Source organism: Callorhinchus milii, unplaced genomic scaffold (genome assembly GCF_018977255.1).
Source record: "Callorhinchus milii isolate IMCB2004 unplaced genomic scaffold, IMCB_Cmil_1.0 Scaffold2, whole genome shotgun sequence".
In the NCBI taxonomy this organism is placed as follows: Eukaryota; Metazoa; Chordata; class Chondrichthyes; order Chimaeriformes; family Callorhinchidae; genus Callorhinchus; species Callorhinchus milii.
Window position 1 is genome coordinate 106,984,006 of NW_024704743.1, and position 19,355 is coordinate 107,003,360.

Here is a 19,355-nt window from a genome sequence, read left to right on the forward strand (position 1 = left end):
AAGGTGCAGACACAAATGGAACAACCAAAAAACTGTTATTGAAAATCATTGGCCTCTAATTTTCCCTGGCCTTGGCTCATTAGTCCATTTTGTCTTCAAATGTAAGATGGTGCGGATTTGTGCAGGTTCTGTGAACCCAATAAAAATAATAAGAATCCTAACATTTGGTATAACGTCTTTCATGTCGGGAAGATATCTCAAAAGTGCTTTACAGGATACGCTGTGAAGATAGTGAAATAAGTGGATAGTGGATAAGATAGTGGCGTGACTGGGGAGATTTTTAAGACAGAGTAGTCTTGTGTGGTAAAAAGTGAAATTTCAGGCCTAAGGTATGTTCGAGCCCCATCACTATAATTCCTTCTAATGATAGTGAAGTGCAGTTAAAATAGGACACTAGTGACAAATCCCTTTCCCTAAGAAGGCATTTTTGAGAGGGAGCATGTGTGTCTGTGTGTTTGTTGGGAAGGGGGGTGGGGGGAGAGTAGTTGATCAGTCTTGTTGGGAGTCCTGTAGCACTCGCCTCGCAAGCAAGAAACCTTAGGCAAGTTTCCTTACTCCGCATGCCTCTGTTTACCTAACAGTAAGTAGGAAACCGATGGTTTGTTGATTAGTGGATCGTTTTCCAGGGTTAATAATCCCTCCCAAAAAATGTGGTTATTCAATCCATCACTCTGTGCAATTGGCTGCCGCGTTTTGCCCACAAAATATACAGTCAATTCATTTTACAGTATATTCTGTGAAGCGCTTTGAGACATCTTGAAGATGTGATAGGGTGTGATATCAAATGCAAGGATTATTATTCTGTGAAATGCTTTGAGACGTCTTGACATGATAAGGCACTATATCAAATACAAGGGTTATTATTTTGGTGGAGCAGCTGGATTCCCTGCATGGTAACTTTCTTTTGAGGGGAGAGAGGGAAGCCAACACACTTTGGTTGCCAGGTACTTGTGAGCTTTTCATTACGTATTTGAACCAAGACTTCCTGTTGATTTGATGGTAAAATGACTTGTTCCACATTCTTGTCTCACCAGTAATGTGTTTTTATAAGCTTTGGGTGTGGGCGGGGGCCCTTACAAGAAAACCTTGCTGAGATGAAACGATTCTTAATGTGACATGAAAAGCTCTGTTTAAATGCAAATTGTTTTTTTTTGTATCAATAGCAAGTTATGCGGCTTTAGCTGGTTGGACTCCAGCAGTACCCCAACTCACGCTCTGGGGCCCCCAAGCCTTGGTTCTTGCCAATCTGCGCCTAATAAAGTTCCGGTATTCGGTAAGCAGGATGCATCCCTCCATGGAGAAAGTGTGCAGGGAGAAAGATTGCAATAATCTATCTCTGGGATTTTCATGTGAAGGTGGGATGCATGGTATTCTCAGCTAGGTTTGGATACTTTTAAGCATGGTGATGGTTTCCACATGTGTCAGACACCTGGCTGACCCCCAAAAATTTGTATTTGGTTGCCTTCCATTACAAAAGGGATGAGAAATGGACTGTAAACATTAGTGATCTTGAACCAGTTGCTGTCCTTCTGTGCCCTCAAGTTATCTCCAGAAACTGGCCAAGAAAATCCTGCAAAACAGTTATACAAATTTTGCAATAAAACTGTTTTATGGCAGAATATTTTAATGGGTCTTGGGAATATACCCAATAATGAAGCAGATCAGAAAAATCAGTCGATGCTTCCATTAGTAGAGGAAACCACTTAACATGCTTGGATCATAGTTTACAGACTAAAGTGATTAAGCACTCACAGATTGGAAAGAGTAAGCTGTGCTCATTCAATGTTGTACGCAGTGATTTGCGGTTTGCCTCCAGTTGTCCTGGGTGAGTAGACATACTCAGCAGATCCGTATTTCTTTTGCTTCTGATGCATTATATAATGCAGTAACGCTATCTGGGGGAATGGGCTTTAGAGAAAACAGAATGTGCATTATAATTCTGATAAATGTAAATCGCATCATGCACCATCAGTTGGCTGGCCTTCAGGTTACACTCTGGAACACCATCCCTGAGTCTTTTTGACTCGCCTCTTTCCCACTGTCTTTCCTGAACCCCACCCCAACCCCAGCACAGGTGCAAACCCTGGACTGTTCAGTGCCTTGGGACATCTTCCCAAAGCAAAAAGCACCATATAAATGTAAATTTGTATTGGATGCTGATGTTTACTTCCTGGCTGACTCTTTAGCTTAAATTGTCATTTGTTTTAATACGATGTCTGTTCATGAACACACGTTTGTGTATCCAGCGCCTGGATAATCGCCCTGTTTGTAAACCTCGTTGTCCAAAGCATTTCTCCTGAAAATAAGATCAGAGAGAATAGAATCAATTCATTGACTACAAAAACCTTAACACAATTGACATGAGCTGCCCATGGCTTATCAGAGATAACCAAAATGGAGGAACACATTGTCCTATCACATTCTGCTGGACAGCTATACAGTCAAATGCTATTTGAAGTAAACTTCAATAAATGACAGGATGAGTTTCAGTAAAAGCCACAAGCTGTGCTTGTGTTGACGTTCAGCTGATGTTATGTATGATTTTGTGTTGTTCTCAGTATCTCCATGCCTCTGATGGGTTTTGGTGGGCATTCTCCACTCCTTTTTATCTTCTTATGTGACCTATCTCTCTGATTTGATCATATTGCACTCCTCTGCTTGTCCCCTCAGCTCAGGTAAGATAAACCTGATGTGCATCCCTCGCATGCTCTGCATCACAAAGAATGGTCAAGCCTTCAGTCACTATGAACTTCCTTCCTCTAACCCTCCACATTCCCCCTCACCCTTGTTTTTAAATGTCATTTTAAAACCTACCTCTTCGACAGCACCTATAGTTGCCTCATCCTTCTCCCTTGCTCGGCCTGCTACTGTGAAGCACTCTGAGATTTATCCTAATTGAAGAGAACTTTATAAATGAAAGTTGTTGTTGTTACATTTGCACTGCATTCACAGCAGTGTACTTGATGTACCTTACCATTGCTGTCAACAACACTGATCCATTCTTTCCTGCTGTGAAACTGGATTTTGCTAAAACGACACATCAATGCACTGTTTGGCATAGTACCAATTGGCTAAGCTGGGTGAGTTAGTTTTGGTTGTTGAAGTTCTCATGTGTATCTTGCCAGAACTGTTTTGTCTCTAAATGCAGCACTATAAAGGGATTGAAACACTGGCAACGATTGTTGGTAGATGTCGACGTGGAACTTTATATTTCAAAATGTGGTTCTTTTAAGAATGAAGGTCAATAATTTCTTTTCATTCTCTCCCTTTGCCACTTGTCCCCTGAAAGAAGCAAAAACTTAGTGGTAATTCCAGCACAGAGGTAGCCTGTGACTCATCCAAGTGACCATTCCTCATAAGCATGGCATCTATCCTCCTTGTGAAGGAGGTAAGTGGGTTTCCTTGGAGCTAAACTGGCTCCAAGGCGACATGTTTGGCAATAGAAGGCTAGAATGGAGCCAATCTTCTGTGGTTCTTGAGCCAGATGTGTCTGCAGTACTCGAAGACACAGACCAGTTAGCCTGACTCATCGGCAGGACTTGGAGGAGCAAATTAGTCACTAAAAATGAGGATTCTTCCTACTCAACTCTCTCAAGCCAACAAAGCAAAGGTTGACAGGTAGGGTGGTCCTTGTTGGTTAAGCAGCAGGAAGCTTGCCAAATACACTTTAAAGTAAATCTTTTGAAGGGTTTTGAGAGGTCTCAACGACATGTTAAGATGCTGTATCAAATGCAAGGATTATTATTGATATTTGGTTATTGAAGTGAAGAATGTTTACACAGAAAAGAGAAGACTCAAGGGATATTTTATTGATCCTATGGGATATTGATAAAGAGTTCTTATAGTATGATTGAAATGCTTGAAAAAATCTGTAACTAGAGGACATGGACTTGCATTCAGAAGAGATAAAGTGAACAAACCATTCAGATTTAATTTTAATCAGTTATGAATATATGGAATAGGTGGTGTAGACATATTAAATTCAGGAGAAAATTATTTGGTGAAGAACGTATTTGAGGGGTATAAGAGTAGAGTTTTTTATACTCTGGCCAGCCAAATAATCTTTTGTTGCTATGTAAATTCCTCTTGGCATGTACTGTAATGTCTTTCCATCACCCCCAGCATCAAACCCCCAGTAGTACAAAAAAGAGGATAAATAGTACCAGGAGTGAGGAGCTGAAAGAGAAGCATTGCATAGACAATACTATATTCAGCTGTGTTAAAAAGCTTTGAGACATCCTCCCGACATGAAAGACACGTAAATGAAATGTCAATTTTATTGCATTGCATTCTGAAATAAAATAAAATTATGGGGAAACATGAAGGGAAAGCAATCAAAAAGTAATGTAAAATAAAGTACAAACACATTTCAAGATGCAAAATTAATTTAAAAATTGAGATAGAAGGCAATAAGGAAAAGTAAAAACAACAGAGAAATAGAATAAAATCAGATGCCATCGATTGTTGTAAAAGGAATTCAAATGGGTGCTTGGAAAAGAAAAATATTAAACTGTATGAGAAGTGAGTTATGCAGAGGGATTAGTTAGGTGCCTCATGTGGAGAAATATAGTGATGACTTAATGTGCCAAATGGCCCGTTTTTGTGCTGTAACATTGTGTGATTTTATGATTTAAAAAAGCTGAGTTGATGCAAATTTGAATGGAAACATAGAAGCAGTGGAAACGATCAAAGAAAGGCAATGTAAAAGACGGACAAGGAAAATGACAATCTTTAAATACTTCATGTGGAGAGATAGTGAAAAAGAGATTGCAAAGGAAAAGCGAAGGAGAGAGTACACCAGGGTGGCTCAGTGACAACAAGAGTCACTGAGGGAGATCGTAGTTCACAAGATCAAAGATTGGTTTGGTTGAAAATCCCTTCGGATTTTGATCACATCTTTCCAAAATGCCCATCTTCCCATCACAACATCTAACTGTTTTAGTCCAGTGTGGAAATGAGTCCAGTGTGCTGGTTTCAACCTCACATTGCAGGAACACATTCCAGTCACGAATTACCCTCTGAATAAAGAAAAACTTCCTGATGTCTGAGTTCAGTTTCTCTTTTGGTTTGGCAGGGAATCTTCACTGGACCGCAACACCATGTCTGCTGGTAAGTTACACAAAGGTTGGCTTTGATAGTGTCTGAAGAGTGAACACTTCCAAATGAGAAAGACCCCAGATCCCAGGTTTGCTTTTAACTAACACTGTCTCTTTGGGCAATGATTCTGCGTATTTTCTAACTACTATTTAAATATTCATGAACAAAATATTAAGTGAATTAGATAGTTTTATTACCTATCAGCTATTTTGATAGTTCTGATTTGTCACTTTTCTTCAGTACCTCTTAGTTCTTTTGCAAATTCTATTAAATTTCTATTCCATATATCAAGGCCTCTGATATTCTCTACCATCTCCATACAAATTTATACAAAAATCTTTTGCACTGTTCTTAGCTGGAGGGGGATGACATTGGCAAATCGCTGTCAGTGGAAGTAATGTGACAAGTGTTGTATAATGTCCTGCAATTAATAACCTCCAATTCTCCTAAATAGGGCAATTCTAAGTTGTATATTTCTCTATCAACAGTCAGTTTGAGTAAATATAATAGTTTTAACTTTTAAAATCTGTACCATGAGACAGTACGATCGTGTTTCTGAACAGGTTAGGAACAATTCATTGATTCTTTACACTTAGAACAGCTGTGGCATCAGCAATTTGTAGCTTGCAAATCAATTATTTGTGGATTGAAGCTATTTGTGTATAAGAATAATAATCCTTGCACAGCACACACATGCCTTAACACAGCATCAAAATGTCTCAAAGCACTTCGCAGGATTTACTGTAAAGTGCAGTTATTTTATATTTAGAGAGAGAGAGAGAAATGCATCAATTTGCATGCAGAAATGTCTTGCAAACAGTAATGTTCCAATCTAGGTAATCACAGTAATGAGGAAAATAACCATTTTGTTTCATGGGAATTGTTTGCCAGAACACCGGGAGAACACTCTTTTCAATTAGTATCGAATATGGCTATCGCCTATAAATCTGTTCAAATATTTTCAATCTGTTTTAATGTATTTAAATTTAGAAAGTTGATTTGAGGAAGTATTCCTGAAACAAAACTGAAATCCTGGGATCTGCACATAAACAGGACTAGACACTAGACTTGCTTAAAAAGCAGCTTGATACTGTGATGGGAGGACAGTAGGATAGATGTTCTGGAGGCATGGAGATCAGACAGGCTGAAAAGCCTTCTTCATCCAGACCGATCCTATGAAATGTGATAATTCTCACCAATAATCATTTATCACATCACGTACCCCACTTTGCACCACTATATATGAATATCAGAATACATTCAGGGAAGGAGTCAAACTCCGTCCATCATAGTCTGCAACACTATTGAATGAATGCATTGCATAGCTCAAAAGCTCAAACATAGCTCAAAGCAAGCTTAGGTTGTTTTAAGACTTTTTTTTACTAGAGTGCATCTCCTTCTTGCATTCAAGGTGACAGAACCCTTTCTGAGGAGTGTACAGTGACATGTTTGCAATGAAATCAATTCTTACTCCCAGAGCTCACCAAGCAGAAACCTGACTCATAAAATGCACTGATTTAGTAGTTTACAAATTTATATATTTTCTTCCCCTTTGAGGCCTCTCTGCAGCAAACCATTGATCACTATGAGAGGGTGGTATTTCCTCTATCTGAAAATTGCTATTTAGTAACCAGCAAAAATAATCCACTTGTCAACCAAAGCATAAGGTTAATGGTGTCCTTCCAATGGCATCAAAATGGTAATGTTTTGGTTCCAGTAGAAAGGCAGGAAATTTTAGAACAGATGATTATTAATTATCCTTGCATTTAATATTGTGCCTTATCGCATAGTCGAGACATCGCAAAGCGCTTCACAAAATATGCTGCAAAGTGAATTGACTGTATATTCTGTCGGCGAAGCACGGCAGCCATTTTTCGCACAGCAGTGTCCCACAGTCATGGATTGGGTGACCAAATTATTATTCATTTATTTTTTGAAGGGTTTATTACCCCTAGAAAATGATCTGCCAATCGACCAACATCTGAGCTCCTACTTACTGCTAGGTAACTGATGATCGAATATTATATTAATGATAAAGATCAGAAATCTGATCCTTAGTATTATAGTTCTGTTCGTTCTCATTGGGAAAACATTGAAATCTAAATATAAAAAGTAGTATCTGGAGAGCTTTTTATGAGTAAAGAAACTATTCTAAAGCAACAGAGTATTACAAAAGGTGGATTCTAATTATTTTATTGGAATTATTTGCATGGGTAACAGCTAATGATAAGATGGTGGATGATAGATATCTTGACTTTCAGAGCAGTTGATGCCTCGTAAAAGATTTGTGGCTAAATCGGATGCTCTTGGGATAAAAGAGAATGTTGTTCATTGGCGAATGAATTGGCTACTAAACAAAGGTCGTGATCAATTGTGGATGTTCTCAATGATTAACTGTGGCCAGAGGCTACTGTGTCATTAATCCTAGAACCGCTTCTGTTGACAATATTCCCCAATGGTCTGAGAAGGTATTAATGGTGCAATCACTAAGTTTGATGATCATGCAGGTTGTTCACAGGGAAGGGATCTATGTCAGAAATCTGGAGAGGTTTAGGAATTGGGCATTTAGGATAGAGAGATGTAATGTGTGAAGGCATTAGCAGTGGAGCACATGATTACAGGATAAAAGTCTCATCTTTATATACGATGAGTCAACAAGGAAATTGTTACCTCCCACCTAGACTTTTGAAACAGACCCCTTGCCGGTTTCTATAAACTCTATAATCTATAAACTCCAGTTCCTTCAAAATTCAGGCACCCACATCCTTATCTGCACCAAACTCTGCATATTCATCATCGATTGCTCGTCATACTCCACCATCTCCCTGTCTTCCAACAGATCGACTTCAAGGTCCTCAACCTCACTTATAAATCCCCTCACACAGTAACACCTCCCTATCTCTCTGATGTTCTACCCCACTTCTCTGCTTGCTCCCTTCCCTCGGCTAATTCCGCTGCATATCCCCCACGCCCTCCATGCCATCATTGTTGTCCGAGCTTTCGGTTACTATGCCCCTAACCTCTGGAACTCTTCCCGTCAATTTTTTTTTACAAATTGAGGGTTCAAGTCCTTTTCAAAAATGAAAGGAATGTATAAGGTGGGTGTACAGAGAGATATTGTGTAAAATCAGGATAGGAGAACTAGAAGATGTAATTAAAACCCCTGAACTAAATGTAAGATGAAGCAACTTTTTTTGCATCGTTTTATGGAATAGAATAGAATGCATAAATAATGAAGCATAACAAGGGAACTGGATCGATTCCTGAGAAGGACATGGGTTTGGAATAGACAAATGATTAAAAAAAAATGTGTTCAGACTGGGTGGATTTTGATAAGAACTTGGAATGACATGGTGCACTGAATGACTGACTGCTTTTCACTCCTTTATTTTCATGCTCTCATCTATCATACTGAGATACAGATGTACATAAATTCTGTTACATAACTGTTGCCAGATATTAAGAGAATATGGTGATTTGAGGCTTGGCACGTAGTTTCAGGTCAGGAGTCTATGCATAGTTCCTAGATTCAGCAATGTACAGCTTCTGTAAAGTAAGATGCCTACTATTAATTTAGGATGTGCTGTGAATAAAACAAGAGTAGTTGATTCAAGTTACCTTGATGAACGATGGTGCTTGCCTGCACAAGCCTGATTATGTGTGTAAATGAAATTCCTTCCAGCCCGGCATGTGATCTGGGCAGCCCAGATAATAAAATCCTGTGCCTCAGTAGATTGATTATTTCCCAACTGCATCCTGCTTTCCATATAAATGTGGTTTCAAAAAGAGAGGAAGCCAGCAAGGTGGAAGTTAGATGAACACAAATTATAATGGTAAGAATCTATTTCAGATTTAGAATCTCCAAATCTGTAACTATGCTTCAATTAATTCCACATTGTTCTTTATTGTCTTCTAGATCTCCAAGCAAAAAAAAAAGATGACTTGCTCCAAAACTTTGGCCAACTGGTAAGAAATGCACAATCATTTATGGTCAGTTGTTTTCAGATTTACTTCCTCTGGGAGGACTGTCCTGATGTGATGGATGTGCCTTGAAGACCTATCTCTTCAACTGCATCTATGCTCGCCTCTCCCTCCTCCGTTGCTCGGCGCTCAACCCCACCATCATACAGCACTCCAAGGCGCTATCAAAGCAATTTCATCAAAACAGTAGAAACACTGGTGTAAACATGTAGAAAATGGAGAAAAAAATACATCAGTGTAATCCAGTCCTGGTTTGTTTCTGCCTCTTTGACTGAGATGATCCGGGAATTTAAAAGTGTCACTTTATAAAAGATCAAACAGCTAACAAACTAATTTTATTAGTGTACTTAGCTTAACTTGTGAGACACTATATTTCTAAATGTTTACTCAGGGTATTTGAGAAATGTAGAAAAGGTCATGATGGCAAAGCCACATTTGTTCAGGGTTACAGTATACCCTGTGAAGCGCTTTGAGATGCCTTCCTGATTTGAAAGGCACTACTCCAAATGTAAAGATTATTATAGGGTTATTATCTAGAGATAGATAATCAAAGGAATCTCGTCTGGAATCAGACAAGCTGGCTAAACTAGCTGACGGTTTACTTCAGAAATTGTTATTGTGTATTCTTTTACAATCATAGTTGTGCTTTAATCTTTTAATATTTGTGTTTTAATGCTCTTGCCAGTTTGGTTTAAGATGATTTAGTTTTTTCCTCCTTTTTATTCATGGCTGACGTCCAGATTTATTTATTTTCCACTCTGAATGTTTTTGCGCTTGCACTGAAATTAGAAAAGAGCAATATTTACACAAGTCAATGCGTTGCCTTGTAATGGGTGTAACGAGATGAACTGCAAAGACCTTCTATATACACATAGTGCTCTAAGGGAATCAAACAGTTCAGACCTCACAGGGTGTGAGAAAATGTGAGAAAAACATAATAACTACTGTGAGACAGAAAGGATTACATTTTTCCTCCTCCAAAAACTTTTCTATTAAATATGTAGCAGGCAGGAAATCAGAACTGACAAACTCTCCACAGCACACAATTTACACATTCACTCAAGTGATCACTAATTGCAGTCTGTTTGACAATCAGAATGACAATGAAAAATGATGAAAGCCTGAATAAACTTGGGATATATTCCCCAGATCCGAGGAGGTTAAGGAGTGATCTGATAAAGGAAATGATCTGACTGAGGTGTTTGACATAATAAAGGGGAATGTACATGGGAATCCAAAACAAGGCCACATAATCGTAAAATTCTATGGAGGATGGTTAAAAGGGAATCCAGAAAAATATTTCTCAGTACTTATTTTGAGGTTTCAGTATACAATTGCATATCAGAAGGGTTGAGGGAAAGCTTCTGTCTGGTGGAGCCCAGCAAAACCTGTTGTGTATTGGTTAGAACACTCGCCTTGCAAACGAGAGGACCTGGGTTCAATTCCCGGGCAGGGCGAAACCTTGAGCTAGTTTCCTTACTCCACATGCTTTTGTTTATCTAGCAATAAGTAGGAACCTGGTTGTTAGTCAATTGGCAGATCGCTTCCTGTGGGTAATAATCCTTTAAAAATATATTGGTCATTCAATCCACAACTGTTTGTGGGACACTGTGCAATTGGCTGCCGCGTTTCATGCACAAAATATAGCCTTTTTATATACTTTACAATCTATTCTGTGAAGCGCTTTGAGACATCTTGACAAAGTAATAAGGCACTATATCAAATGCAAGAATTATTATCATTATTGTTAATGTACCACAGTATTATATCTGTCCCCATAGCAGGAATGGACTCAGAAGAAGAAAGTAAAGCAAACAGGGCCACATTCTCACTTTTGGCCTCGTGAACCTCAATAGTTGGTGTTACTGACTACAGAATGGTGCATTTCAGCATAATTATTATGTGAGGATTTTTGTTCTAATTGTTGAAGGAGTACTTTTGTGCGACTAAAACTTGCCTGACAAAATCAAGGGATTGCGCTGGAAGTCCAGCATTGCTTAGATGATATCACTAGCATTGCTAAGCCAGAAGTTCTGCCCATTCATGTGGACATTAAAGATACTGTGGCCCTATTCGAAAAGAGAGTTTCTCCCGATATCTGCAATCAAAATTGATCGTTCATTTCATAGCTGTTTGTGGAACATTGCTGTGTGCAAATTGTTTCCTTGTTCACCTACAAAATACACTTTGAATTGAATTACCTTACTTCATTCAGTAGTAGAATCCGTACACAATTCCTTTTGCAATTAAACCTGTGGCACAGAGAGCTAGTCATTGGCCATTCTGGCAGAAATAATCTGAAATCTCACTTCACAAAAATTATAAAATCTCTAAAATCCGATATACAGCACACCTAATGTACTCTATAAAAAAGCAATTAACTTGTTCCCAGGAATGATTTGCACAACAAATGTCACAGTAATGAATTGCCACATTTAATAAGTAGGTCAGTGTGACATTCAAAACCCAATACTTTCCCACTAACTATATGACCAAGTTGGGTGGTACTGTACTTGTTTGCTAATGCAGTAGTTTATAGGCCCAAAATTGCATCTGGTCTTAGCTTGTAAGACCATGTTATCGTAAAATTTAAGACCACACAGAATTGTGAAAAGTTCTTAAATTCAGTGTTAATGTGGAATCTGGTTTCTTTCCAAGAACACCTGACGGCTTCCACATTAAGACCGAATTTAAGATTTTTTCACAATTCTGCTTAATCATAAAAGTTATGACAAAATGATCTTATAGACTAAGACTGGATAACACTTTGGGCCTCATGAGTCTAATGTGGAAAATAAATTCCTAAACTTATACTTTTATATAGAATACACAACATTCCAGCATCTTCATTATTATGGCAAGGTAACATTATAAGATTTCTTTCTGACTTTCTGTAGTCCTAGCTGCCATGAACTTTACAATATAAATATATTGCTTATTTACATGTATGTTCATGCAATTTTTCACAGTTCTGCTACTGATACTTCATACAATTGAAAATGTTTTTGAAAATTATTTAAGGTAATTGGCAAAAGAACAAGAGGGGAGATGAAGAGATTTTTTTTTGCACAGTGAGTTGTTACGATGTGGAATGCACTACCTGAAAGGGTGGTGGAAGCAGATTCAATATATACTTGAAGTTGCAAGGCTGTGGGGAAAGAGCGGGGGAGTGGAACTAGTTGGATAGCTCTTGCAAAGAGCAGGCACAGGCACGATGGGCTGAATGGCCTCTTTCTGTGCTGTAGGATTTTATGATTCTAGGATTTTATGATTCTATGTTACAGCTCTTTGAAAATCACCTTTTTAAATCCACTACATGCAAAGGTCTGCACAACCAGATCTGAATTGCCTGTGCCACACCTCCCATTCAAGGAGCAATTGAATGAATATCCATAAATTCACAGGTCTTGGTGGATTAATCTCCACCAATCTGTAGATTGATGGATTTTGGTGATAAGAGTATACACCTAGGATTTTCACACTGCCAAGGTCTGTCCAATTACTAGTTCACAAAAAATCATCCCATCAAATAACTTATAAGAAGTCTTACTCCCCTCTATGTATCACTCTGTAACGCAATAAAAGCACCGAAGTGTAATTGTAAGCAAATGCGGCCATCAATTTATGCACAGCAACATCCTACAAACAGTCATGTAGAGAGGGCCAATTTTATTTGGGTTGTTGGCCAGAGTACTAGGAGAATTTTGCTTCTTTTTTCAAACAGTCATGGGATCTTTAACATTCGATCTGAAGGAATTCACTTCTAATCAAGCAGTACACTCCCAGCACTGCATTGGAGTGTCAGCCTAGACAGCTTTCAAACTTCCAGTGGATATGAGGTGGCTGAGTAAGGCTTAAGCTCCCCTTGGGAACAATACTATTCTGAAGCATTTGCTAGAGATAAACCAGGAATCGATACTCCAGCACAAGATTTCAACTGTTAACTGCAAAAGAGATGATTTTCTTCATGAGAACAAAAAGGCCAGAAATAATTATAATTTCCGTGATTTAAATAATATTCAAATATGTTAAATGAAACACTGCACAATTGCACTGCTAGGTTATTTTAGTTACAAGGAACATTCAGAACTCACTGGTGCCGTTTCTTGTTATGCATGAGTTATAAAGTTTTCACATTGCAAAATGAAATTAGCAATTTACAAATTCCTGACCTGCGATTTTCTGCAACGCTGCATTGCATTAACATGCGTGATTGCTAATAAAGTATAATTGCCTTTCATAATTTAGATTTGTAGATTTAAATTTATATGTGCTTCTTAGCACATTCTTATCTACAAGAGTTCTGTTCACTGTGACTGTCATATGACTTTCATATGTGACTAAAAGCAGCTGATCACAGCCTCCACTGCAGACTGTAATCTTGTCAAAGAGTTTGTTTATTTTACCCTTGTTTTGCAGGCTAAAAGCCACATTCCATCTTACTTTTTTTTATTATTTTTTAGTATCTGGAACAAATCGAGTTAAATCCTCTTTAGGACCATCCCTTGAACATTGCATTAATAGATGAATAGCTTGGCTTTGTGTTTGACCTGCTCATAGAAAGAACATATGAACGATCAATGAGAACCAGACACTATTGGGTTGTTTGGTAAACGTCTGCCGTTTGTTCATCGCTCATTATGGAGTTCATTTGAGTCCAGAATATTTTGTTACATATATAATAAGTTCATTAGAAAATATTCATTTAAAACTATTGGCATTGATGGCTAGAAAAATTTTCGTCCAAAAATATTTGAAAGGATTTCTCATAATCTGTGACAGTTTTCCTCTATTTTACTTGTTGAACTGGAGGATTGCATCAAAGATAAAATAAGAGCATAAACTCTCACTAAATAATGCAGCTGAGATTTTTATTTTGGGATTTTGCACAAATATGTAGATTTTCCTACATGTGAGAGAGGCTGTTTTTCATTATGTTTCTTCACTAACTTTGCACAGTACCTCAGTGTCTGTGAAAGCATTGCTCTGTTACGAAATGTACCACTCTGCAATTTTAAATTGCGACCACATGGGTTTAATGGATTCCAGCTCAGAAAACTGGATGAACAGAATGGTTTGTGAGTGTGGTTGCTTATTCAGACTTATTAGTGTTTTTGGACCACAAGATATCCACTGCATACATTTGGGTTTCAGCCCAATCTAGCAATTATAAACTGTTGAGCTATAAAACTCTCTGGAGTTCACTTTACTCATTTCCAAGAAGTTTAAATCTAATGGCAATCGAAGCTTCTCTAATGGCCTTGTGCCCACTGCAGGAGAAGGTGGTATAAGCCAGAAAGTCGCTGGTTCAAATCCTGATCTATTCTGAGTTAGCTGATCTCAACTAGGGCAGCAATTCAAATGTCAGATCAGGGATTCTTCCCACTCGGCTCCTGCTAACCGTGCAAGCCAAGCTCTAATAGATAGGATGGTTCTATCTGGACAAGCAGTGGAATGCTTGCCAGAAGGTGCTCTCAAATGGAGTTATCCTCCAGGAGTTACTCCAATGCACATCTGGGGTCTCCAACCCTTGGCTTTTGCCAACCTGTGCTTGATACTCCTGGGGTTAGGTAAACACGGTGCGACTCTCGAGGGAGAGAGTGTGCATTTCAGATGCAGGGAAATTTCCATGTGTCATACATATGTGGAACTTTCAATCTAGTTTGGATACTATTAAGCTTGGTGTTAGGTTTCTGTATATGTCAGACACCTGGCTGACCAGAAAAAAGTTATTTCATTCAGTGGTTCGGTTGAAGTCCTAAAGTGTGAGAATAAAACCATAGTAATTTCACATCAGCGGTGGCCAGGGATTGAATTACTGCCATGGCCACACTTCCAGATGCTTGTTAGTTTTTTATGTATATATTATATATGTTTCTAATTACATGCAGTTTTACTTTATTGCAGTAGTCAAGCTGAGCACAATGGAAACAGTATGAGAAAGATTACAGGGTAATGATGATGGAAGTAGTGTATTAGCTGAAGGTTTATGTCATTCTTTTTCCTTTATAATTTTGGTGATTTTGCTTCTCTTCATAGTGAGGGTTGTCAGTGCATTTGGGGCACCCATTGTCCACATGAAACATGCAGTACATTGGTCAGGTATATCGCAGGTTAGATACAAAGAAGAGGTCTACCCACTCTGCCCAAACCTCAGAAAAGCACCACCTCCTGTAACCAATGTAATATTGATTCATGTAGCATTGTAGTGGAATCTTGTAGTTCAGTGGCAAGAGCACTCACCTTGCAATTGAGAGACCAGTGTTCAATTCCCGGCAGAGCGAAACGTTGGGAAAGTTTCCTTACTCCACACGTCTGTTTACCTAGCAGTAAGTAAGAATCCGGTTGTTAGTCGATTGGCAGATCACTTTTCTAGGGGTAATAATTCCTTCAAAAAAAATAATAATACTAAATTGGCAACTCAATCCGTGACTGTTTGTGGAACACTGCTGAGCACAATTGGCTTCCGTGTTTTGCCCACAAAACATACAGTCAATTCACTTTACAGTATATTCTGTGAAGTGCTTTGAGACATCTCGAAGACATGGTAAGGCGCTATATCAAATACAAGGACTATTATTATTATGTACCAGCCAATTTAAGCACAACAATGTTAGTTTACATAGAATTACATTGAATGGACAGCAAGGAAACAGGCCATTCAGCCCAACTTGTGGAGTCCTGTAGCTCAGTGGTTAGAGCACTCGCTTTGCAAGCGAGAGACCTGAGTTCAATTCCAGGCAGGGCGAAACCTTGGGCAAGTTTCCTTACTCCACACGCCTAATAATAATCCCTCCAAAAACCCAAAACAATAATAAATTGGTCATTTTCAATCTACGACTGTTTGTGGGACATTGCTGTGCGCAATTGGCTGCCGCGTTCGCCCACAAATATACAGTCAATTCACTTTGCAGTATGTTCTGTGAAGCGCTTTGGGACGTCCTCCCGACGTGAAAAGCGCTATATCAAATGCAAGGATTATTAACTAGACTGTGCTTGTGTTTTTACCTCACATGAGTCTCCACCCACAGTTTACTCCTTCCCATCTATTCATGTCTTCCTCATGTGTATATCTAGTTAGTACAGAGCACTGTGATTCCCTTCCTCCTCCCCATTCGTTTCAATGTGATCCCAGGAGCAAGATAATATTATCAATAATAATAACAAATACAAGGATTAATTAATTAATGCCAGTCACCCTGTGGCTTCTCAGTGAGATTGCCAATTTTGTGAGGGCAGTTTTAAGGGCAGTTTTGTGAATCCATGTCTGCTAGGAACTAGGTTGACATTTATTCTAATTTATTCCATATAGAAACCCACAGCCAACAAATACAAGAGATATCTGTCCCAACAAGCAGGGCTGGTTTCAAGTTTATATAAGTTTATTTCATAATAATACAGTAATTATTATTTAAATTGAGCCTTTTTTGACATAAATTACATAAACTCAAGATTATCATCAGAAACATAGAAGGAAGGTTAGCATTATTGTTGCCTAAAATGTTTCAGGATAAAGTGCACATCACCAGAAGTGATAATTGAAACTGAGTCAATTGCAACATTTAAAAGGGAATTAGTTTAAGAAAAATAATGAAAGAACAGTTACATAAAATAAACTATTGTGGACTGTTTGAGGTATAAACCAGTGGAGTCCTGTAGCTCAGTGGTTAGAGCACTCGCTTTGCAAGTGAGAGACCTGAGTTCAATTCCAGGCAGAGGGCGAAACCTTGGGCAAGTTTCCTTACTCCACACAGAGCCTAATAATAATCCCTCCAAAACCAAAAACAATAATAAATTGGTCATTTTCAATCTACGACTGTTTGTGGGACATTGCTGTGCGCAATTGGCTGCCGTGTTCGCCCACAAATATACAGTCAATTCACTTTACAGTGTGTTCTGTGAAGCGCTTTGGGACATCCTCCCGACGTGAAAAGCGCTATATCAAATGCAAGGATTATAGGATTATTTATTATATAAACACTGGTACTGACTAGTTAGGCTGAATGGCCTATTTCAATGATGTCCAAATTCTTTAATTCTATGGAAAATTTACAGTTAAAAAGCAGGGATCCAACTAAATACTATAGCTCAAAGGGGGAAGCTAACACTAGGGCAGGCATAATGAGCCAAAGGGTTTGCTTCTGTGCTGAAAATGCTATAATATTACAGGCCACCTAGGAAAACAGGAGCAGGAGTAAACCATCCAGCATTTCAAGCCTATTCCACCCGATTTTTAGATCTTCACAGGTTTTTTAATCCAATTGCCTTTCCCTATTCACCATTTCCCTGAATACCTCTGCTATCCAAGTATCTAGTTATCTCTCTTTAAAAATATCTTTATGTATTCTGCCTCTACAGTTCCTGGGGCAGAGCATTCCACATCTTCACAACCCTCTATGTGAAGAAATAACTCCTGACCTCAATCCTAACTGTCTTTGTTCAGATTTTAAGATTATGTACCCTTATAATTGATCCCTCTATCAGAAACAAGAGACATTCATAATCTAACCTGTCAATTCCTTTCATTATTTTAAGATTCTCAATCAAATGACACCTTAAACTATTCTGCTGTTGAAGAATATAGCCTGAGTCTATCCAGCTTTTCATTATAGCTAAACCACTTCTAACCAGGTATTAATCTAGGCTAGTTTAATTTGGGTATTATTAAAAGAGAGAGGATAGAAAAAAGAGCAGGTGTCTTATGAATTTCTCTGAGGTCATTGCTGGGAGCAAAGAAAGGCTTGGAAAAATTGCTACAGTGTCAGTGAACCCACTTTTTGACACAGTTTAACAACAACAAGATTCCATTTATAGAGCGTCTTTCACGTCGGAAGGACGTCCCAATACAGCATAATACAGCATAAGTCCAAAGAAGTCTGGTTCAATAAGTGAGACCCAACTCTCCATATAAACCCCTGTGTACAACGGGCATAGCTCCAACTTCTAACGCTCTTGTTCCAGTTACATGCCGAGTAATAGGGAACTGCATTTAAAATATTGCTTCCTGCTTGTGTTGGCCAGGTTATAAATGGGAACTCTCAAGTTCACTCCATAATCAAACAATCAAACAGGTGATCAACACGTACTGAGATGCAACTAAGGCTGATGTGATGCTGAATACTGCAAAGTAGTCACTTTGGATCTGGGTCATATGTGGTGTGCAAATCCTCAAACATGCACAGTGCTGGTTCAATCTTTGAAGGTCATGAGATTACATACCTTATCAGCCTTAGGAGGAGCTTCAGACTCCTCTCTATAGTTACAATGCACTTTATGCCAAGATCCTGTACACTGTATGCAATTTATGCCTGTTTGCAGAACCTTGGGATGTCCTCCCAGTGTCAGCCCTGAACCTAACCCTAATGTGACGCATCTCAGTGAAACTTTCAGACCAGATTAAATCCATACAAATACAACAACAATAACTTGCATTTATATAGCTCACTTCACGCAGGGTGGCATCCTGGAGCTCTTGTTAGAAAATAGAAATATACTAGCCAACAGAAATTATACTACCAATAACAAGATGATTAGATTTAGCTGTATCTTGTGTATATGTTAGCAGAATGACTGTCTAAACTGCAGAGAAGTGAAGATGCATCCAATTTCAATCCATTGCCAAATTCAGTAGGGTTCAGTAGGTGTGAAATGTATTTTACACTACATACAATAGAGGTTTTGTAATGCTATTTTCTGGCCAGAATCTAATTATTTATTATTTTTTCATCCTCTTTTGAATGTAGATTGCCTTGCCAAGAAGTGGTGTTGAAGCCAAGACCATTACATTTAAAAAAAAGGAATTGGATAAGTATTGGAAGAGAAACGACACACTGGGGACAGAACGGAGAATTGGGATTAGGACATGTAGCACCAATAGAGGAGCTAGCACTAGTATAGGCCTTAATAGCCTCCTTCTGTGCTGTAATTTCCATGATTTATTTGGTATGCTCAGTGCCAGCAAACAACAAAAAAAATTACATTTATAGAGCGTCTTTCACGTCGGGAGGACGTCTCGAGGTGCAGTGCCCCATGGATCTCTGGAAGGAATCTATTTATTGTACTAGACAGCAAAGACAATGGCTTCCAGGTGTAATGGATACCAGCTCTGAGTTTCCATGTTATAAAACAACAGACCTTTGTTGCAAGCAGTGACATTTTTCAATGGAAATGCTGCCGGAAATCATGATCATAAGCTTTATGTGTTTTTAAAAATCAACATTTCAGATTTTTCCTGGAAGAAGCTTCTGTCATTGGCAGATGGGACCATTGGCAGTTGG

General features: G+C 38.6%; 1 long non-coding RNA gene across 1 annotated transcript; it reads left to right on the forward strand.

Annotated features, from left to right (window-relative positions):
* The first annotated feature begins 5,086 nt into the window (after positions 1–5,086).
* Positions 5,087–19,057, forward strand: LOC121848143. Its single transcript, XR_006084873.1, has 3 exons — positions 5,087–5,109; positions 9,014–9,063; positions 18,822–19,057. It is a non-coding gene; the product is annotated as an uncharacterized LOC121848143 (long non-coding RNA).
* The last annotated feature ends 298 nt before the right edge of the window (positions 19,058–19,355 follow it).